The sequence below is a fragment of the Furipterus horrens genome, unplaced genomic scaffold (genome assembly GCF_987537825.1).
Source record: "Furipterus horrens unplaced genomic scaffold, mFurHor1.1.pri manual_scaffold_10, whole genome shotgun sequence".
Lineage (NCBI taxonomy): Eukaryota > Metazoa > Chordata > Mammalia > Chiroptera > Furipteridae > Furipterus > Furipterus horrens.
In genome coordinates, this window is record NW_028327180.1 from 1,882,159 (window position 1) to 1,904,761 (window position 22,603).

Below are 22,603 nucleotides of genomic sequence, written 5' to 3' on the forward strand. Positions count from 1 at the left end.
TGTCACGCCAGGTGCCCTCCGGCCACCCACGGTACTTCTCCCGGGGTCCTAGCTCCTCCGTGCACGTGGGACCCTATTCACCCCCTTGACTCTCATGGGATAAAATCCACACCCTCAGCGCGACAGTGTGGGCTCAGCCTCCGCCTCTGGTTTCGGCCCTTTTCCTCTCATTTCCAGGGTGTTCACCGAGCGGGGTGACTCCAGCCTCGGCACATTTCCATCCGCCCCATCCTCTTTTATTTTATAAAAGTTCTTCCTCCTCCTTCCCCTCGTCTCCTCCGCCGCCAGGGTGGCCGGCCCTTCCGTCCAACTCAGGAACGGCGTCCCCTGGGGAGGGCGTCCCCTGGGGAGAACGACCCCAGCCACCCCCTGAGCATGGGTGGGGTGTCCCTCCCGGCCCAGACCACGCATTCCTGCACCTCGGTGGTTCCTCCTGGTCTGGGCCCATGGCTCCTCCCTGTGTGGGCATCCCCGAGGACGGTCCTCGTGCCACGCCAGGGCCATCAGAAGGGCCCGAGGTAGAACTTTGAAAGGCTTTGCTAGTGATTCCACTGGGCAGCTGAGGCTGGTGTGTGCCGGGGCTGCGGCGTGGGGAGGGGAGAGACAAAGGGACGGACGGGGGGGTCGGGGGGGAGAACACTTGTTAGAATTATATTATGGAAGAAAAAATGATGGCTGGAAATATTTACTGAACACCTACTTTGTGCCAAGTGTTATACTCTATGAGTTAAATACCAGGGATTTTAAGAGAGCTAAGTAATTTGGAGTTCGGCCCACCTCATGGCAAACTGAAATATATCTTGAAAGCCCAATTATGGTTTTAATAACACTCATCAGCGATGGCGTGCCAGGTGACCCCACGCAGGTGTGAAGGGACTGAGATCAGAAGGAAGTTAATAGCTTAACACTGGAACTCACTGAATCGGAATTATATTGTCGTTGAGTTTTATTAATAAACGAGCCTATTGTCCCCCCATGTACGTTCTGCCCCAGTCTTTTCAGCACCCATTTCTGTGCGTGACTTTCCATTACCCCAGCGCTGGCCGGGGGGGTGGGGGGCGGGGAGAGTGGGGGTGGTGCCTCCGTGCGGGTCTCCGCGTCCGTGAGTCTGTCCGCGCGTCCGTCCGCGCGTGGCTGGCAGCGGGCAGGCGATGATGTCCCTGGTGCACCTGAGCACAGGGTCCTGGCGGGGGAGAGGGAGGGGGAAGGGAGGGGGAGGGGGAAGGGAGGGGGAGGGGGAAGGGGGGAGGGGGGGAGGGGGCGCAGGCAGCGCGGGGCGCTGGGGCACCGAGGGGGAATCACGGAGCGGGAACGATGGGAAAGTAAAAACAACCCTTTTAAAAGTGCTCCCAATCTCAGTAAACTTGGTCTGTGAGTTTTAAATGTCACTTTAAAATTCCACAAAGACGACTGGCAGTTAATAGTTGTTGAGTTGATATTTCACGTGTTTTCTGCTGTTTTAGTCTGATGGACTTAAAGGTCAAAGAGATCAAGATGGGTGTGTGCAAAGGCAGAGCCGGGAGCCAGAGTCCGACGAGTTACAAAGCCTCCGCGGCTGAAAAGAGACGGATCGACACGGGGGACAGGCTCCTGGGCCTCACCCGTGGCCCACTGTGCTTTCAGATTCTCTAATTACAGGAACTTACAAAACTGTTTTATGGAGGAGCCGCTGGAGTAACCAAAGCTGAGAGCCAGCCTCCCGCAGGACGTCCCAGACAGGAGAGCAGAGAGCCCGTGACCCCTTACCCGTCCAGGCCACGCCGGGCCGTGGGTGCGGACACCTGCCACCCAGTCGTGCGCTGCGTGTCCTGGTAGCGTCGATGGTCTCGGTGGTCATGCCGGGCTGTGAAGCTGGGAGCCCCCGGGATTCCAGTTCCGACTCCTCCTTCCGAGTTGGGGACGCAGTGGAGGGACGGCTCCCTGGTGACACAGCTCCCTAAGGGCTGCCTTGTGTTCTGCATCGCCCTGGTGCTCCTGCTCTCTCAGGGTTGATGTGATGACGGAAATACATAAAACCTCAGGCGTGCTGAAGCACGGGTGCGTGCTAAGTAAATAAGAGACGTGATGTGCTTGGTGTCTAGTCCACTTGTTTACGCAGGAAAGGCCACGAAGCGGTCTGCCTCGGTGCGAGGCCGCCAGCTCTCACAGCAGCAGTGGCCCGGGGAAGCGGCGGCCGCCGGGCGGGGACGCATTTGCCGGGTTTGGGAAGTTAGGTCCCGTTGCCGTCTGGCGAAGGAAGTTTCTTTCAAACGTTTTTGCCAGTGACTGCATCACTCAGAGCCGTGGACCTGGTTTCTCATAGTTCGGCGACCTCAGGCCTTCTACAGGTGCCTCCCCGGACCGTCCTGCACACACCTGGGTAGAGAAGTACCGGTGGCTTCTCTCCCTTCTTCTCAAGTGACGTGACATCCACGGGGAAAGGTCTGACTGTTATCTGTCCCAACAAAACAATGTCAAAAATGGAAAGAAAGTCTCACTTTTGTGAATACTCTTAGGCTCCATGTCGCAGACAGTATTCAAAGCAGGGAGAGATGGTGGTAGCACAGTTATTTTTCACATGACACAGAATCTTCACTTTTGTTTTAAAAAGAGGCAAAGCGATTTGGCCACTTCTGTCCCGTCATCAACCTGTCACCTCCGCGCCACAGCCTACTGCGCTCGCCTGCCTTGCGGAAATGTGATATGACAGTGTCACCACATAGGGGGCTGAACCCGGAATGTGCCAGGATGTTCCTGGGCTTGACACGGGGTCTAGGCACTCATGAGAACAGCGACCGCAGTCTGATTTTAGGGGCGCAGTTTGGGGTGGTCAGGTCACGCCTCTCTAAACACCGCAGCCTTAGGTTGCCTTCCTGCTCATGTCGATGAGCACGTGACTCATCACTGTGCCCCGATGACTAGAACAAGAAACTTCCGTGTCACCAGCCGAGTTGTGCTCACGGCGGGGTGTCCTGGGCAGAAGCTGCGGCTGGAGCCCTTTGCTTTGTTCCCGGCTCCTGTGAGCCGCAGCCTGGGAACCACCGGAGCAGCTCGGTTGCCAGTCCTGCCCTGGTCAGCTCCGCTCCATCACTCCGATTCCTCCTGTGTCCCGCGGTCAGGGGCTGAGCTCCGTGGCACCAAGGACATTGTCCCTCTCTCCCTCTGTGTTGAGGTTCGGGGGGAGCTCGAGTTCCTGCGGGGCCCCGCAGCCCAGGCCTCCGCACCACGCCGCCCTCCTGGGCACGGGAAGCGGCCTTCTTCTCAGGGCGAAGAATGGAACAGCGTTCAGGCACTGCAGTGGCAATGGGAGCTAATTGTTCCAAAATGGCTGTCATTGAGCTGGAAAACATATCCTATTCAGCCACAATTCGTAATGAGTAAGTTAGACAAGTCAGCAATAACCGTGCACTTTGGTCCCCAATAGTTGACCCTTTAAAGACGTTCAACTCTGGTTTTCCTCCAAGGAGCTTTGGAAGGAGCTCACACCCTGAGTTCTGCCGTTGCCTGCCTCAGCCTTGGTGTCCGGGGTGCGCCAGGGACCGCCGTCCTGTCAGGGGTGTCCGGGTGACGCAGTGCAAGCGCTCCCAGGCAGCTTTCTGCCATCCGGGGCCTCTGCTGACCCAGCCGCGGCGCGCCATCAATGTCCTCCATCGGGGGGTCAGCGAGGAGAGGGCCCCCTGCCACCAGCCGCCTCTGTTCCCAGCCTCGCCTGTCCCTCTGCGTCCGCTGCGCACGGGACACCGATTCTTCATCAGCCACGGGCGGCTGTGCCTTTGAGAAGGAATCGTTTTCTATCATCTGCCTTCTTACTTCCTTAAAAAAGTTGCAAGTAAAATGGTCCAGTTCTCTCTTTTCCTGCCTTACATCTACTTTCAAATGCAGAAAAAGAAAGTCTCTGTCTGATCAGAGAAAACAATGTGCTGACTGTTCCCCATCCAGTTTTACGGCTCTGACTTTAACAAGAACATCCTGTTAGAAGCCACGGGTGATGCCAACCAGGGCACCGTCTCTGTATCTGCTTAAACACGTGTGTGAGGGGCTCTTCCTGGGATGATCGATGAGGTGTTTCACGAAAGGAGCCCTGCTAACAGCAAGCCCTCTGCCTCTGACTCAGCCACGCTCGCAGGAAGGACGCGCACGGGGCCTGGTTGACGGGGTGTCTCTCCGTCTCCCCCGGCGAGGCAGGCGGCAGGGCGGGCTCAGGGTCAGGCGGGATCCCAGAGAAGCAGGGCGCCTGTCCCAGCCCCCACCCCGTCTCCAGTCCCTGCGGGCTTCTATTGGGGGGCACCCTTGCAGTTCCATTATAGCGGCGAATAAGCAGACCGCCTGCCCCAGACCACGCGACCACATCTGAGTGACGCATGTATATCGCAGGTGCGATTTCTTAAGTTAAATTCCTATTTTAATTAGTTCCTACAATGATTCAGGGTGATCCATGTATAGAACATCATTTATTTATCTTCATGATTATTTTAAAAATATTGGAATGTTTTTCTTTCCACATTTGGTAATAGCAGGAAAAGGGAGGACATCATCACAGAGAACATCTTTGTCCTGTGGTTCTGATTTTCCCATTCTCTCCTGGAGCTGAAGATGAGATTGACCTTGGAAATGCAGGGGCTTGGTGACCAGGCGTTCCTGTGATGACATGTGAGGTCATGTGTGTGTGAGCACGAGCAGGTCATGAATTCATATATGCTCTGAAAGGTCAGCTACAAAGTGGTTTCAGAGGATTTGCGTGTTCTGGCAAACAGTAGTTAATAAAAGCCTGTCTCAGGGCGCGGGCCCCCGTGGTGACGGCGGGCCCGCCCGCAAACGCCATGGCCGGGCGCTGCCGCGGCGACAGGGCTCACGGAGGGGGAGGGCTGGGGCCCGGGGCTGGCGCATTTGATAAATGGAGATAAACGAGTCCCATCGCTCGGGCTTCCTAAGCCCCCGTGAAACTCGGCAGCCTGCGAATCTGCGAAGAGATTTATGTCTGCGCCCCGGCTGCGGCCGTCCTGCGCCGAGCCGCCCGGGCAACCGGAGACCCAGGGCGCCGTGAGCGCTTCGCAGCTGGAAGAGGTTTAGGTCCCTTTCAAGTGCTGCTGGAGCTATGAACACTGGTGTTTCCAGAGCAGGCGAGCAAGGCCATCGGGCGCTCTGAAGCCCCCAGCCGTGACCTGGGGCGTCACCCGTCAACACTGGCCAGCTCAGGCCTTCCCTGAATTGTTAGCTGCCGCTGCGAAGCATCCGAGATGTCACCACGTGCTGTAAAAAGTCCCGTGCCTGTCCCGTGTTGTTACCAGGGCCGGAGAACAGCACAGAGTAACCACCTGGTGACTAAGCGTGTTTGTGACACAGTTCAGGTGTCTCTAGGGAAAACGTCACGCAGAGGAAGGGGCTGTGACAGGTGCTAGCAGGGGGGTGGCTGTGGGGGACAAACAGGGGGAGGGAGCTGGTCTGTCGGGTGGCTTCTGTGTCCTGTTGCCCACCGGACCCCGAGGTGGCCCAGCCCTCTGTGGTGACAGAACCTCAAAGAGCAGACACCACTCTGCCCTGATGAGGCTCCTCATCTTATGACCTAAATGCGGAAAATAAACCTGATCAGCAGAGGCCGACATACACACAGATCTGTCCCCAGGTGGCCAGAGAGCCGGCTGCCAAACCAAGGTTAAGTGAGGGAAAGGAGAGGAGGCAGGGCCCACGTCCGTCTCCTGTGAGGACTGAAATCTCACTCAAAGTGTCTCAGCGCCAGATGGACGCGTTACGTCCTGCGCCAGCGTTATAAGAGTATTAGCAGACGGTGTTCTGTTACCGATCATCTCGGCTTCCCTAGGAGGCACCCCTGACTATCTCGCGTCACGTGGGCCCCTGGGAGGCGGCCGGTCCTCCTGCCTCCCTTCTGTGACTCAGCCTCGTTAGACGTGGCCAGAGGCAAGACACGGAAAACGGAACCCTTCACGTCCTGACCTCACGTGTTCTGTCCCAGCGAAGACTTGCAGGCTGCTGTTGGAAGTTGACATTTGGGTTTCTTGGATCTAGCAATGGCATGGGAAAGGGGGGCAGGAAAAACGGGGGGCACACTGATTCATCACACAGGGCGAGTCCCTCACAACAGAACCCCAAGATTAGCGACGCTCTGCACGCTGGAATAAAGGAACTGCTGCCCTCCTGGGCGGCTCACAGCGAGGAGCAGGTTTGGAACAGCATTTATGAAACCCCAAAACCTGGGAGCACATCAGGGCCTGTTGCTCCCCGGGAAGCCTGAGTGATGGCGGCCGGACCCGGCAGCGAACCACAGCGCGCGCCCCTCCTTACCGGCTGCTGCGGTGCCCCGGCCAGCAGAGGGCCCGTGCCCGCTGGGGGCACCGCTGAGCGGCAGGGACTTGTCCCAGAGCCAGGGCCCCATTTCCTCTGCTGGAGACGTCGCTCACTCAGACGCTCTATTATTTCTTCAAGGTTCTGTTGGAGGAAGCCAAGGCAGTCAGGCTTGCTTTTCAAATGGGGTGATGATAAATCCTGGTTAGTGGCATCCTTGCCACTAACGAGCAGTGAACAGACTCCAGCATCGGCCTCCCCTGGTAGTTGGTTGAAAGTGCGGACTGTCAGGTCCCTCCCAGACCCACCGAATCGGAGGCTGCATTGTAACGGGGGCGCCGAGGGACTGCCACGCAGCGACATCTGGCCAGAGCCCGCTCGGACCCGAGCGCAGAGACGGGAGCCTTTGTTGTGTTAGGGGCCAGGGCTGCCTTGCAAACCTGACTGACTGTCTCAGGGACCTGGGCCCATAGAGACTGGCCTCTGACTGACCATTCAGAGTCCCGTCTGCACCAGGCTCAGTCGGGTACAGCCGGGCGCCACCTTTCATAGAGGCTGTGTGACATTGCTTCATCTTAAATTTCAGAGGTCCCACGTCGCAGTGGGGAGAGGGCTGTTCTCGTTTATACAGGACAGGTCACACTTCCCAGGGACATGTACGTGGGTACAGACGTTGCCTGAACTGAAACCAGTCTTAAGTGGGTTCTTTGTTTACAGGCGGGACGTGTTCACAAACTCGCCTTCAGTCAGCGACGTGAAGTGGAAGCCCAGGAAAGGTGAAGTGGTCGTCCTCTGGGAACACAGGAGTCCAGGCACAGGAGGGTCACCTGCCGCGTTCAGGTCGACTCCCGGCATGTAAGCAAGGCTTCTCTATTTTTTTCTTCTTGTAATTGAATTTACTGGGATGACATTGGTTAAAAAAATCATATCGGCTTCAAGTGTACAGCTCAGTGAAACGTCATCTGCTCACGGCACCGTGTGCCCGTCACCCAAAGCCAAGTCTCTTCTCATCCCGTTTCCCCCCTTTGCCCACTGCCAGCTGCACCCACCCGCCCTCCCTCGGGCTGTCTCCACACTGTTACCTGTGTCTGTATTGCTTCGCCCAGTCCCCTTCTTTCACCCAGCCCCCCAATCCCTCCCCTCTGACAGCTGTCAGTCTGCTCCGTGCGTCCATGACTCTGTCTCTGGTTTGCTCATCAGTTTACTTTGTTCATTAGATTCCACATATGAGTGAGATCGTATGGTATTTGTCTTTCTCTGCCTGGCTTATTTCACGTAGCATGACAGTCTCCAGGTCCATCCATACGTCACAAAGGGTAAGATCTCTTTTTCTTAATAGCTGCCTTGGACTCCATTGTGTGAATGTACCCAGCTTTTGTATCCACTCATCTACTGATGGCACTTGGGCTGCTTCCAGCTCTTGGCGATTGTGAATAGTGCTGCAGTGAACACAGGGGTGCATAGGTTGTTTCAGATTTGTGCCTCGGGTTTCTTCGGACATGTTCCCAGAAGTGGGACCTCTGGGTCAAACGGCAGTTCCGTTTTTAGTTTTTTGAGGAAACTCCAAAATGTCTTCCACAGCGGCTGCCCCCGTCTGCGTTCCCACCAGCAGGGCACGAGGGTTCCCTTCTCTCCACGTCCTCGCCAGTGCTTGTTGGTTGTTGATTCATTGATGACGGCCGTTCTGACAGGTGGGGGGTGGTGTCTCACTGTGGTTTTAACTGGCATGTGTCTGACAATGAGTGACATTGTGCATTTACTCACAATTCTACGGGCCCTCTGTGTGTCCTGCTCGGGGAAGTGTCTATTCGGGCCCTTTGCCCATTTTTTTAATTGGGTTGTTGTCTTCCTAGTGTTGAGTTGTATAAGCTCTCGATATGTTTTGGAGAGTAAGCCCTTATCAGATGTGTGATTGGCAAATACGTTCCCCCATTCAGTGGGTTCCCTTTTCATTTTGTTGATGGTGTCCTTTGTCGTGAGTGCGTTTTTTATTTTGATGCCGTCCATGTGTTTAATTTTCCCGTTGCTTCCTTTGCCCCAGGAGATACACAGACAAAAACATTGCTGTGAGGAATGTCTGAAATTATATGGCCTGTGTTTTCTCCTGGGATTTCCATGGTGTCATGACTCACGTTTAAGTCTTTCATCCATTTTGAGTTTATTCTTATCTATGGTATACATTGGTGATTGAGTTTTGGGGTTTTTTTTGCATGTATCTGTCCAATTTTCCCCGCACCATTTATTGAGGAGACTGTCTGTACCCCATTGTGTGCCTTTGCCTCCCTTATCCAGTATTAATTGAGCATGAATGTGCTCTCTATTCTGTTTTATCGATCTACATGCCTGTTCTTTAGCGAACACCGCGCTCTCTTGATTACAGCGGCCTTGCGGTACAGTTTGATGCCAGGTGGTGTGATCCCCCCGACTTTGTTCCTCTTCCTCGGGATTGCTGAGGCTATTTGAGGTCATGGTGGGTCCACAGAGCCTGTTGGAATACAGCCCAATCTCAGTTCTTAAACATCTCCCATGTTGAACAATTCAGGTCTTGACCAAACTGTTCCCACAAAAAATGTCTCAGTTGTCAAACAAACTTTGGTTCTTGCTCTGACAGCACTTCCATGCTGACACCTGCGTGATTGATCCCTCGTGCATCTCTCAGGCATGATTCCACTTTGACAGGTCGCTTCTCGAACAGCCAGCCTTCCAGAATGAGTCAAGTTCAAGAACCGAGCCTCTACTGTATCTGTCCTGTTCCTGTGTGATAGGCCCTTGGTGTTTTAGTGGGAGTGGCACTGAATCTATAGGTTGCTTTGGGTAGTGTGGGCATTTTAATGACGTTAAGTTTTCCTGTTCATGAACATGATACCTGCTTCCACTTATTTGTATCTCCCTCAGTTTCTTCAGCATCTTGTAATTTTTGGAGGACAGGTCTTTTACTGCCTTGGCTAAATTTATTCCCAGGTACTTTACTTTTTGTCGTTGTTATCACAATAGTAAATGGGATTGTTTTCTTAATTTCTCTTTCTGATAGTTCATTATTGTTTAAAATGCCACCAATTGCTTAGTATTAATTTAGTATCCTGCTACTTCGCTGAATTCATTTATTAGGTCTAGTAGTTTTTCAATAAACGATATCATGTTGTCTGCAAATAATGAGATTTAAATTTCCTTCTTTCCAATGCGGATGCCTTTTATTCCTTCTTCTTGTCTGATTGCTGTGGCTAGTCCTTCCAGTACAATGTTGAATAGGAGTGGTGAAAGCAGACCTCCCTGTCTTGTTCCTGATTTTAAGGAAAATACTTGGTTTTTGCCTGTCGAAGAGGATGTTGGGTGTGAGCGTGTCATACATGGTTTTTATTATGTTGAGGGTTGGGCCCTCTAGTCCCTCTTTGCTGAGAGTTTTTATCAGAAAAGAGTGCTGGATTTTATCAAATGCTTGTTCTGCGTCTATCGATATGATCGTGTGACTTTCAGCCTTCCTTTTGTGTATGTGGTGGATCAGGTTTATTGATCTGTGAATCTTGTACCAACTGCGGGGCTCCCCAGTCACCCCGCGTGGCTTCCTGGCCCCCACGCTCCCGTCTCTGCCTCTGTGCAGGTTTTCTTCTCGTTGTCTTTTTAAGGCCCGGCCTCTCTCCTAACCGTTTGTCCACAGCGCTCAGCAACAGCGAAACCAGGTAGGTGCTGGGCAGGACAGGGCGGAGCCCCCCGCACCTACCTGCGTGTCAGCACCGCCAAGCGCCGGCGTCTGCACCTGCCCCCGTGAGAGGCCAGGAGGTAGGTGGCACCTGTTTTCATTTTCCGGAAGGTTTGGGGAGAAGGTCAGTGAACGAGCTGCATCATATGAAGACTCCAATGTTGCCATATCGGTTTGTCCTTCTGCTCTGAATGAAAAGTGTGGGCGGGTGGGGTTTCCGTTCTCCACAAAGGACTGTCCTCCGATCTAGGGCTGGAGCAGTGTTCTCAGCCCTGACCGCACGTTAAAATCGCCCAGGGGACTTCCAATATACCCCAGGCCTGGCCCACCCCATACACTCCGGCCTAACTGCTCTGGGATGGGGACCCGGCATCGCTTTCACATACACATGTGTGTGCACACCTCTCTCTATATGCTTATGCCTACATGCATCTGGACATATGTATTCCTACTGATACAATACAGATCATTATCTCATTACTTTCTCTCTGCATAGAGAGCTGTGGCTCTCCTTCTGTCTTGTTCTCGTATACATTATAACCACGAACGCATAGAGACTGAGACAGCTATTTACTCGGGTCAGAACTCTGAACCATTTCTGCTTCATTTGTCATGAAAGTTGCCGCATTTTAAAACTGCACGCCATTTTGGTCTGTGATCCTTGCCCCTACATTGCTAAGGTGCCGGGTACAGTTTACAAAGTTTCTCGGTGTTTGTAATGCTCAGCACTAATTTAAAACTCTATCAGACATGTAGCTGGTTTGTATGTAAAACGAGGAGGTGTGTGTTTGTTACACAGTCCACATTACTGACTCAGTGTTTTAGTTTCCGACTGGACACTTGGCACCAGAGCAGACACAAAAATCTATTAAGAAGTTAAAATCAGTGTCAGCGCAGTGACATAACTGGTTTCCTGGCCATCGGTAGGTGACATAGGAACCAAATAGGTTTGCAACCTTATGACCTGAGTTTTAACCCACCAGGAAGTTCACGGTCATTACCTCACTTGTTCCTGATGAAATCCTGCCTTCGTTAGATTTTACGGCTGTTAGCCACTCAGGCTGTGAGAAGCCCCCAGTAACCTGGGGACAAGCTGGCTGACGCGTGTCTCTAAGCCGGGACACTAGAGCAGAGCCACAGCCCTGCGTCCGGCAGGACTTTAACGAACCGTTTCTCTGAGTTTCTGTGTCCGGTGAGCCCTGTTGTCCCAACATGGGAGCCCAACCCGGAGTCCCGTTCTGTGTCCTCTTCAGGAGAGCTTACATCTGATACTACTTACCCTGGCAAGTGACAGGCCTTCCTCGACAGGCTGAAAAATGACACCAGGGCCCTGGCGACGGGAAACAAAATACATACTGGCAGAAACTTAGCGTTTGGTAAAGAAAAGCCTGAGTTCCTTCCATCTGTCACACTGATTTTCTTCACACTTCACTAAAGTCATAAAGCAAACCCAGCTCAGAGCGGATGAAATACGGCAACTGGTGTGGGGAGAGCAGGCCCAGGGGCCCGGGACGCTGAGATTAGCCACCGGCAGCCCACACTGGGGTCCCAGCAGCACAGAAGGTCCCCCGTGGCCATTCACAGGCCCGGTGAAGATGTAATGCCTCCCGTCAACATCCGGAGCACGAGTGGGGCACTGAGCCCTGCCCGAGCCCGGGAATGACATGCCCCAAGGCCACTGCCTGCCCCTGCGGTGCGCTGGGGACCGAGGACACAGCCGCGTGCAGAGCCCTGTTGCCTGGCCTTGTTCCCGGAGATAGTGCAGTGTCTTTTCCCGTCATGAATTCTAGTCTTTCCCAGAAAAAGTCTTAGAGGAATGTTCCGTCCTCAGAGAAATGAAGGCTGTGTGGGAATGTGGGGTTTGGGGACTGGAACACCATCGGAAGGGAGACAGACGCGCCCGGTGCAGCGGCGCGTCGCCTCCAGCTGGCTCAGCCGCACTTCCATGTCAACGTGCTTCGTGTGCGAGTCCAGACTTTTCCTTTATTCAGAGAAGCAGCGTGGCCTAGAGTAGTGTGAGCTTCCCACTCCTCGCCGATCTTCCGCAGGTTGTGTGGGTGCACGGAGTGGGCCACTGTTTGAACTGCATAAACGTGTAGAAAACACGGGGCCTAGAAACTGCTCCCGAGGGAGGGCGCCTGAGGCTCCAGTGAGGGCCTTCCGTGTCTTCACTGCGGTCGGAGGCGGATGCAAAGAGACGCGCTGTCGGGATAGACCGTCGGTGACGTTCTGAACCGCGTCGGCGCGTGGACGGCAGTGTGGCCCTGGTGCTGCTCTGCTGGCGGGAGGACGGGGCGGCGGGGACAGCGGCAGGTCCTCCCTGCAGGGAGAACATGATCAAGGGTTCGGGAGTTTGATTTCCGGCTGCAATCTTTCACGCCAGCGCTGTGAACCTCTTCTGAGCCTCGACGGCCGCACCTGGAGAATTCGGGTGCAGGGGCGGGACGGACATTAAATGAGGTGACGCTCATAGCGCTCTTAGCGCGCCGGAGCTTGGACTGTTGTCTCTCCGCCCGCCTCCCTCTTGGGGCGTTTGTCTGTCCCTGTAGCTCTGCGATCTTCTCCCTTGTCTTCGTGTTTGTAGCGAGTGACACTGTCTGGCTCCCACACAGCTGGCCCGTCTCGTCGGCGTGCGCTGACGGGCCGCCCAGGGGCACGGCCTCAGCAGAACCTCCGTGGGCAGTGGCCCTGGGTGTCGTCCGAATGTTCGTGGTAAAACGTGGGCGGCTTAGAATCCGAAGGGAAAGGGCAGAAGAGGAGGGTGTTCCGTGCGCCGTCCGCGACTTGCCTTCCTGGTCCTGCCAAAACACGTCACGAGGGCGGCCTTCCCTGAAAATGTTTGGCACTTCTGCCTCTGGCGTGGCTGGAAACCATCAGTGTAAAATAGTCTTTAAAAAACTCTCTCAGGCACTTTGTGTAAAGACATCCGTTTTCGCTTAGAGGAGGGGATAAGACGAGAAAAAATAATGTGTGGCCGAGGAGGCTCTCGAGACCACCTGAGTCCCATTTTCGTAACAAATTACTTCAGGGTGAAGGGAGCAGCTGGAAGTGAAACCTCAGCACGGCTGCGTTCATGTCCGAGCTGAAAATGGAGATCCAGCGCGCGGCTGGAAGAGAACCCTCCTGCAGCCGTGCGCGCGCCCCGTCTGTCCGCCCCGTCTGTCCATCCGTCCGCCAGGACCTGGCAGACTGGCGGGCCCACTCCGCTGGGGCGCAGGCCACAGGGCGCGCTGTCTTGCTTGTGGTTCAAATAAAGCCTTCGTGACCACGCCGGTGTGATCTGAAATGTTTGCGTGCGTAAGAACCAAGCAACATGGCAGCATTTCACCCTAATATCAGACCTCCCCTACAGCAGCCCCCGAATCGGGCCGCAGTGGGGCCGTGTCGGCGCCTGGGCTCCCCGGGAAAGCTCCCCTGAGCGCAGCAGACGCAGAGGCATTTTCATGCAAACCCTCAGCTGGGACTACACCTCTTTCCAGGCCCCGGCCAAAGGCACATGGCAGACACACGGACGCCCTGAGCCCCGAGAGCATCTCCCTGCACGCGCAGAGCCCTCAGCCCCGACTGCGTTTACGTGGGGAAGTCTCAGACCCTGTTGAGACTTGGATTAAATGGAAAAAATACGTTTCTCTGGAAGATTTGTAGCCCAGAGGACTCGAGGCTGACTTAGCGCTGCCCGTGGTCAGCACATGCACGTGGTCTCCGTGAGGTGGGTTTGAGGGGGGCCTTAAAGGAAAGGCTGCACTTCAGCTGTGGATTTCTGATGTCCCTCCAGCAGGGACACAACTTACTGCTGATTAATGCCCGTGGAGCCCGGGTGGGATGTCACCTGACACCCAAGATGCCATTTCGGGGCTCTCTCCCAGGAGCCCGCCTGCCCACAGGGGCCCCCACCCGCTGATCAGTGGAGGCCCCCCACAACCTGAGGGCGCAGGGACCTGGCTGTGCCTGAGGACCCCCCCCGGGGCAGGGTCTGCCTTCCCCCCAAGTCTTCTTTCCATTGCTATACCCTGAACGCGGGTACCGAATGGACGGAAGGCAAGAGCGCTGTCACGGGCGGCCTGGGAGCCTCTCTCCAGGGGAAGGAGCCCGGTCCGCAGCAGGGAGGAGCGGGGGTGGCACCAGGGAATCTGCCGGCCCCCCATGGAGGGAGGGGCGTGACCAGAGGCAGATTTATCGGGGGCGCACCGGGCACGCCCCCTGGGCCCGACTGCCAAAGGACCCCGCAAAACCACGCGTTTTTATTTTCCCCGTCTCTCTCTCTCTTTTTTAAGGGGCCCGATATTTTCTTCTGCGCCCGGGGCCTCCACCGACCTCAATCCGCCTCTGGGCATGAAAATAAGATTTATCAGAGACGCGTCCCCATTGAAGACGCGTTAGGCCGTGGGCCTTTCTTGGCGGATCCGTCAGTCGGGTGTCATGAACTCTTCACCTGGACGTTTTTATTAATTGGAAATATAATGACAGTGCATTTGAAATGGGAAACTGTTTTAAGAATTAGAGATACTTTTACTCTGTATATCACTGCAGTGAAAAAATCCTGTTAAGTTTGTTTGAATTTATTTTCTATATCTTGAAACAGTTATCATTTAAAAAAATTACTTCAATTACCTAAGCAGAGTTCCTCCACCTTAGCGGTACTGGCACTTCAGATAGGACAGCGCTCGCCTGTCAGTGCGGCTTCGGCTCGGAGCCCAGCGGGGAGGGTTCGGGTGTGTTTGCTGCTTCTGAGCACAGTTTTTAGTCAGCTTGACACTTCTCTCCCAGAATGAAGTAGAAAGATTGGGCTACACTACGCGACAGGGATTGAATAGTTTTTGTTGTTTTATTTTGGTTGTTCCACCTGAATAAAGTGAGATGAAGATGTCATCTGGGACAGGACGCCCAGGGGACACCCCCACTGAGCAGTCTCCGTGACGCACGTCGTCTCGAGCATTTCAGACCAGAGACGCCGGTGCCTTGATCACCTGGAGTTCGGCAGACTCAGAGGATTTCCTCATCTAACCACGTGCAGACGCGACCCAGAGGTAAACCAGAAAGCCCACGTGTACGGTAGGAGGACATTTATCAGATAACCGACCCGCATTGAGGGGACCACCACGGCCCTACGCGCTGTAAGCCTCCTTTGGTCAGCGCCTCGGGTCGGCGACACGCACGGGAAGGCAGGGTTTCCTCTGAGGGTCCTGTGCTGAGCAAGGGCCGTGCGACAAGCCATTGGTGGCATCCAATTGCAGCGTCACTTTGTGAGTTAGACCTGCAGGTGGCTCCTGACTCTCTCCAGCTTTCTGGGTATAGCCCCCATTCCCCTCAAAAGTGCCGGATTCTCATGGACACACGCTGGGCCCGCGACGGCCTGTTCTCTGTGCGTGCGCACAACCGTGCACACATCCTGTCTTCACACGCACACGCCCGTGTCTCAGACACGCATGTCACTCCGTCCCCTGCCCCGCTCTTCCAGCTTCCGGCCGCGGTGGTACTCCATCTCGTCGGACACCTTCTGCCTTTTTTATTACCAAAAATTTCCAGACATTCCTTTTGGAAAGAAAATGATGTATAAGAAATACATGCATGTCAGTGAATAATAAATACACTCACTTTTAAGTTAATACATTGAATGACATTATAACACAAAGTAATACATTAAATGCAGACTTTGTGACTTATGAGCGGCTTTTTTAATAGAACGTTTTAGGGATTGCTATTTTTGCTTTTTAAAAATGAGCATTTTAAAAATGGATTGAAGAAGTGAGTTCTACAGTGCAATTTTATATTAAAATATATTTACATGTGTGTATTTATATCATATTTATATATTTCTACATTAAGTACATTCTTAAGAAAATTTCCTATTTTTCCCACTTAAAGGTATACAAAGCATTATTTCTTTTATGGATTTGGAAACGTTTCACCGGCGTCAAAGTCATCCTCAGAGTGGTCTTAAACCACGCTGACGACTGGCTTTTGTCTCTAAAACTTACGGCCGCCGGTGTCGTGAGTGTGGTGCTTCGGTGGACATGTCAGTATCAGCACCCGCACTGCTGGTCCCGTAGAAATCGGTTATTATCAGGGCACATGAGCTGGAACTGCTTATTAAGGAGCATCGCCAAAGAGGAAAGCGACGTAGGCCCGCTGCATCTGCCTGTGACTCTGTGCCCCTTGCTTCCCGTGCCCCGCGAGGTTAGACCCCCCTCAGCACCCTGTAGGTTTGGAAAGGGCCCGTGCGCAGGGAAGCTCTCATTCCTCATCGGGCAGAGGAGCCGAGTCGAAACGGGTGGGCTGACCTACTTTGCACTGTGCACGGTGAAAAGATCTAAAATGCATATATTCTTGTCTCAGGGACTTGTATTCCCAAAATTGAAAACAGTTTAAAATAGGAAAAGTGAGAGCTTATTAGCACAGTAATACTCTAAATTCTCACTCCTTGGCGAAGGTGGAAAAGTGCTAATTAATCAATCGCTCGGTTCGGGGAGGCTCTGGCGAGCACGTTTGCCCTGGGGACGCACAGGTCGCGCGCGCTCTGCCTGGAGAAGCCAGCGCCTTAAAGGGACTGTCTTCAGAGTGGACTATTGGGCGGACAGCCCTCCAGGTCACACTCTGGAATTCCTGCGGATGTCTCTGGTGATGCCACCCGGCTCCGACAGGATGCTCTGAGGCTCCTCTGTCCAGCCAGCCAGGTGGCAGGAGGTGACCTCGGGCCACCGTGGCACATCCACCAACATCTACTGAGATCCAGGTATCTGCCCAGACCTGTGCCGTTGCTAAGGATACAAAGAGGTGTCCCGTTTAGGTTTATGTATTGCTGAGAACAAAAAAGTAACTGAAGTCCTGGGAGAGTTGTGTTGTCCTGTCATCCTCCTTTCTGTGGTACATGATGTTGTGAATGGTGTAAAATAATAACACGTTCAACACAGAAGTTATTTCTAGCACAGGCTGATGTCAGCCAAGGGCAGGGATGGAAACTCCAACCTGGTAGAGAGCAGCCCTGAGGATGCCCTTTATTAGTTCGTGAAACCTTTCTTCCTAAACATTTTCCAATAGTTTTCACTTGCTTTTCATCACATATTCAAAATACTACCTTCACGTCCCAATCTGAAATGAACTCAGATCTTTCACTTTCAAAACAACTCAACAACACACACATTTAGAGTGAGTTACACAATATTTGCATATTTGTATGTAAAATCCAAGAAAGAAAGTGGCCTGAAGATGGTGCATGAAATAATGCGATGACTGTTAAAGGTGAGATTTAAGAAGTAAATAGTAAGCCCCAAGTTTGGCCACTTGATCCAGTTGGACTACGCAGTCACGAGACATGGTGACAGACCCCTGGGGCGCAGAGGGAGATGGGGACTGGCTGTGGACCGGGACGGTACGTCGCTGGCGACCCAGGTCTCGGCTGCTTCAAGCTTCTCACTGAGAGCAGGTTGGCCGCAGGGCCTGGATGGGGCTGTGCCTGTGTACGGACGCTCCGTCCTGCCAGCCGTGACCGTCAGAGCGTCGGGACGGGGACCCGGGGAGATGTGACAAGGGGCCTGAGGAATGCGCTGGCCCACTTCCTGCAATCAGACAGCCCATAGCGTACGGCTCTTCACAAGCGGCTCACATTCCGGCTCCAAAGCCAACACGTTTCGTTGATAAGACACAGTATAAAACAGTGGTTCTCACACTTCGCATCATCTGGGGAGCCTTAAACATGTACCAGAGTTCAGATTCCAAGAGATTATGATTTCATTGCTCAGGGGTGGGGCCAGGCATGGGCAGTTTTAAGTCTCCCTAGAGAGTGGCATGTGTAGTCCAAACCGACGAGCCTTGGGTCACGGGTGACCAGCCCGGGGTTCAGAGTCACACTCACTGGCGGGTTCCGTATACATCTGGCTTACTTCTTCTAGCCGTGGGACCTGCAGAAAGTCACCTCTGGAGTCCGGCTGCATGTGTTTCTTCCGGCTGGGTGTGGATAAAATCTCGCCTATCCAGGGGCTGAGCTCTAGTTTGTGAATCTGAATCCTATACAATCTTGAGAACTTTCTTTAATAAAAAATACATAAAAGAACTAATGTAAACTTAGGTATAGGAGGGAATTGTTGTTTAGAATGATAAAGTACCTCCCTAGTAAGTATTCATTTTTAAAAACTAACGTAAAATGTGTATTAGGTGCCTACCAGGTCTGTCTAACACAGGCTGGGGCAAAAGCAGGCTTACAGTTTTCAGATGGAAACAATTAATAAATAATAATGCAAGAATAAACTCTGTTGTGTACCTAGAACTGTATTTTCCTCTTTCTTTTTGCCTGCATAGCTCTTGGTTCACCTCATCACATGTCAGTGACTTCACAGTGTCATTTTCTGTAGAGACAATCTTAAGAGAATTTCCTTTTTCAATAGCATGATTCATCAAAATTTATTTTATTCTTGCTAGTTTAAAAAAGTTTCCTGCGCTGTCGTAACTGTTGTCAGTGATAAATATTTAGGTACATGTTTAAGATTGTTCTAACCGGGGCTACCTGCACGTTTTTTTGTACAAGAGATGTAAGTGTTCAGTGTGTTTGAAAACTCACGTGTAAGATTTTTAAAACCCCATTCGAATAGATGACTCTTGAATTGGCATTCTGAGTTTTATATCATCTTTATGAACATCGGGGCTCCGGGCAATGATTAGCCAGAACCAGGGTCGATGTGACCAGGCGAGACCGTGGAAGGTGGAGGGCAGGGCAGAGCAGACCCGGGTGGGTCAGCTGGGTGGCGTGGGTGGGTGGAGCCAGGCGTGGGGCTGAGGCACGTCTCCTCTCATGTCCAACCCTCGTCAGATGCAACGTGTCGTTAACACCTCTCCGTCAGGACACGCCCAGCGTCCCGCTCCGCGGCGTCCCACTCCACAGTGTCTCACTCCGCGGCGTCCCGCTCTGCCATGCCACCAGAGAAGCCCCGGCACCAGCGACCCGTCTCTAGGGGAGAAGCGTTGGAGGAAGGCAGGGGTCTGTGAACTGAGTGAGGGGAGTGCAGGCTGCGTGTGACCTCAGACGGCAAACAGAGCCATCCCCACGCACTTACCATCGCGGACACACCGCATACGTGTGGTGTGTCCTGTCAGACTTCAGCTATTCCGGTGTTTGCTAACTGTTTCCCCCGTGAAATGTCTCGGCTGCCACCCAGATGAGTTCCCCACACCCTGGCCCAAGGGAGGCAGACTGGACCAAGAGAGTGTGGGTTTCGTCCTGTCTGTCCAGAGTCCGGCAGGTGACTCAAGCCGGTGCCACAGCCCCCTTGCGTGTGCAGCGGGCAGAAAACCATGTCTGCCCTGTGGCGTGAAGGCGGCGCCCACTTACACGTGTGAAGACTTTGATCCTGGTACTTAGCAGGCACCCGGAGCAATAACTGAGTGCTGTCCAGATAATTGCGCAAACACATACACACAAAGCCGTACATGGTTAAAGGCAGAAGCAGCTGTGCAGCATTTCAGCACCTACTTATTGCTGATGTTTTAATTGTCTTTTAAAGCCCCCCAAAGAGCTACGAATCCTTGCCAATGAGCAAAACAAAATAAGAGCATAAAGGGGCTGAGGTTTATTTTTATAGTCAAAGTTACCTAAATAACAGAAAAGCTTTTCCATACATACGGATGGTGTCCTTGTACCCCAAGCCCAAACGAGACCCAGTCCCCACACTCCTGCTCCTCGCCCCTGGGGTCCCGTAAATGCCCGTAATCCAGGCAGACTTCCATACCTGCCACTCACAAAGTCAAACCAGGGGGACACGAGGTCCGAACGTGCGGACGTCGGGGTGTCCTGGTGCTGAAACGTTCCCAGCGTCGGCTGCCGGACGGACACACCACCGTGTGTCGTCCTAGCGGGAGCACGTTTTCCAAACAGTTTTGTGAGCAGTACAAACTCTACATATGTTTTTACAGCACCTGGTCTAATGCATATATTGGCAAATTTCAATTTTTAGGATGTTACCAGTTACGCAGAGAGTGAGTGCGGTTCTGTGACACCGTTGACATTAAAGCAATGAACGGAGAAAAGAAGCTGGATTTCTTACGGCCTTTTCAATAGCATGACAGAGTGACGCGGCCACTGAAGGCGTGGGTGCCCACGTGCCGGCAGGGCAGCGTCGCGATTTTACATGTAGCAGCGTGTCCCGGCGTCTGCTTGCATCACACAGAATCCTCTCTGGTGTTTCTGTACGTCTAAAAATACAGAGTATACAAAAGCACGCCGTGAAGAAAGGGAGGCAGAGATTTCTACCCAGAACTCCGCTGCGATCATTACCAGTGTGCAAAATCGGTGGTAATTCCTCCGCTTTTAGGGTTTAGCACTTTTACTCTGTTTAGGGAAAAACGGGCTGCTTCTCTGTGGGGAGCCGGCCCAGCGTCTGAGGCCCCTGGGGAGCGGGGTGACGTCGCGGCTCAGCGGCCCGGGGCGCGGGGTCCGAGCCAGAAGGCGGCCGTGACGCACGCCGCCAGGTTTCCGACTTAGAACATCTTCTCTCCGTTATTGATGTTTGTCTGCAGGGGATTTTTTTGTTTGTTCGTTTTTTTTCATCCCTACCAGATTTTGCTTATGGTTTTCATTTATGATCACAAAACAAAATGTGGCTGCGTATAAAGCATTGGACCAGGGCAATCTTAATAACTTTTAGAAGGGCATAATTAAGTGTGGGTACCAGATGGGGTCTGGGTAATGAAAGACAGCACACAGAAAGGCCTTATGAACATTTTAATATAAACAGATACAGATGGGCATGTAGATGCCTCATGCAAATAAGTTTATGCTCAGAAAATTGTGTTCATGCAGAAAATGAGGAAAAGTTGTTAGATTCCTGTGGGCTAGTGGAAGCCACTTGAATTTCAGTCTTCCCAGGTATCCTCCGAAAACCACAGAAATCACTCAGTGGAGCATGTAAATCCATTGAGGGGTTATGACCCGTGTAGAGAAAAACCGAGCGGCAGACCAGAGCCCATCTAAGACTTCGTGTTGCGTGCACGCAGTCAGATGGACACCGAAACCCAGAGGCCGTCTCTAAAACCCACCCGCACGGTGTTTAAAGGAAAGAAAACCAGCGAAGACCGTGTGGAAAAGGGGACAGGGACGTCAAGGACCCACCACCCATTGACAAGGTCACCCTCGCGGGGAGGAAGTCCCCGCCTGCGAACAGGACTGAGACCCACTGCCTGGAAAGGCTGGATGCTGTCTGAGAAGGAATAAGAGGGAATGCGCCCAGCGGCAGCCTTCGGGGGAAGAGGGGGGCCCTGGAGGACGGGGTGCCCTTCAGATTTTGTGACAAAGGACAAAGAGGAAGCAGAATGTGGAAATTACGTATCCTGGAGAAACGAGAGGAAATCACAAAATAAACACGTAGTATCCCTCCCACTCTGTGAGAAAGGGCCACGGAGGGCTGTGCACTTCCCCAAGCGAACAGGAGAGGGCGGCCTCAGAGCAAGAATGCCCGCACCCCGGCCCCGGCCTTGCCCCCGCCTGCGGGCGTCCTGTGGCTCATCCAGGAGGACAGGACCTCCCCAAGCAGGCAGCGGGGCAGATGCTGTTCAAACAACGGTTGTGGTAGAAAGCATGCAGGGAGCGAGGCACAAAGCACTGTCGCCGGTAAGAATTATACTCTCACTGCGAACCCAGAGACAAGAGGAATGGAAACATACCATCAGGAACGGAATCAAGGTACCTGAACAAGAATTATTATGCTCAAGTCAGATGTTCAGACAGTCAGAAAAAAAAAAAAACCCAAAAAACAGAAAAACAGGTAAACAGCAAATAAATGTTGATTGAGCTTAAGGGAAGAAGAACCGTATAAATAGAAAACACGTATAAAAATTATACTGAATTAGATGGTGCTCAGGAGAGAATAGGCTTGCTTGAAGGATAAAGGCAGAGTTTTTAAGGAAAGGCATGGAAACAGACAAGGAAATGGCAATAAAACAGAAGAGGGAAGAGAATCAGGAAGGACGTGATTGGTGTAGAAGACAAAGAAGACCCGGCCCTTCTACAGCTGGAATATCCGGAGATGGAAAAACATACAAGTGGAACACCGCTGATATCTAAAACCATAACAGAAGAAGAATTCCCAGGAATGAGTCAAAGCATGAATGCAGACACTTACAGGCTCAGTCAGTCATGTCGTTGGAAAATTGACCAGAGGCTGTAAAGACAGAGGAAATAGCTAGCTACTCCAGTCACCTACAAAATAAAAAGGAAGTCACATGGGTGTTAGATTTCTCAACAGCAACATACAAATCAAAACCACAATGGGGCAGTATTTTTTTTTTTTTTGATCAAAAATATAATCTAGAACTTTATACCCCGCCTGTTCCCTCACCGTCAGGGCCATAGAAAACCAGCGTAGACCTGCAAGGATGCAGAGGAAATGGAGCCCGTCCTGCCAGCCCTTCCTGGAGATGCGCTCCCTTCAGCCAGCAGGTCACAAGAACAATTGAGGCTGAAGAACTGGTGGTGATTATTAGATACGGGTAATTGCGAAATATTTTAAGCGTAACCACCTGTCAGCCTTCACTCTAGATATTTTTTCATTGAAAACTATTGTAGAATATTTCCTGAGTTAAGAGGAACAGAAGGACCATGTTTAGTTTAGTTTAATTACTCCTAGAAGGTGGTTGGTTATT

General features: G+C 52.7%; 1 long non-coding RNA gene across 1 annotated transcript in view; it reads left to right on the forward strand.

Annotated features, from left to right (window-relative positions):
* The window catches only part of LOC149999165 (uncharacterized), a 159,917-nt gene extending 152,858 nt beyond the window's left edge, over positions 1–7,059 (forward strand). The window contains exon 3 of the long non-coding RNA XR_016513512.1: positions 6,997–7,059. This is a non-coding gene — a long non-coding RNA (uncharacterized LOC149999165). The remainder of the gene's footprint in view (positions 1–6,996) is intronic.
* The last annotated feature ends 15,544 nt before the right edge of the window (positions 7,060–22,603 follow it).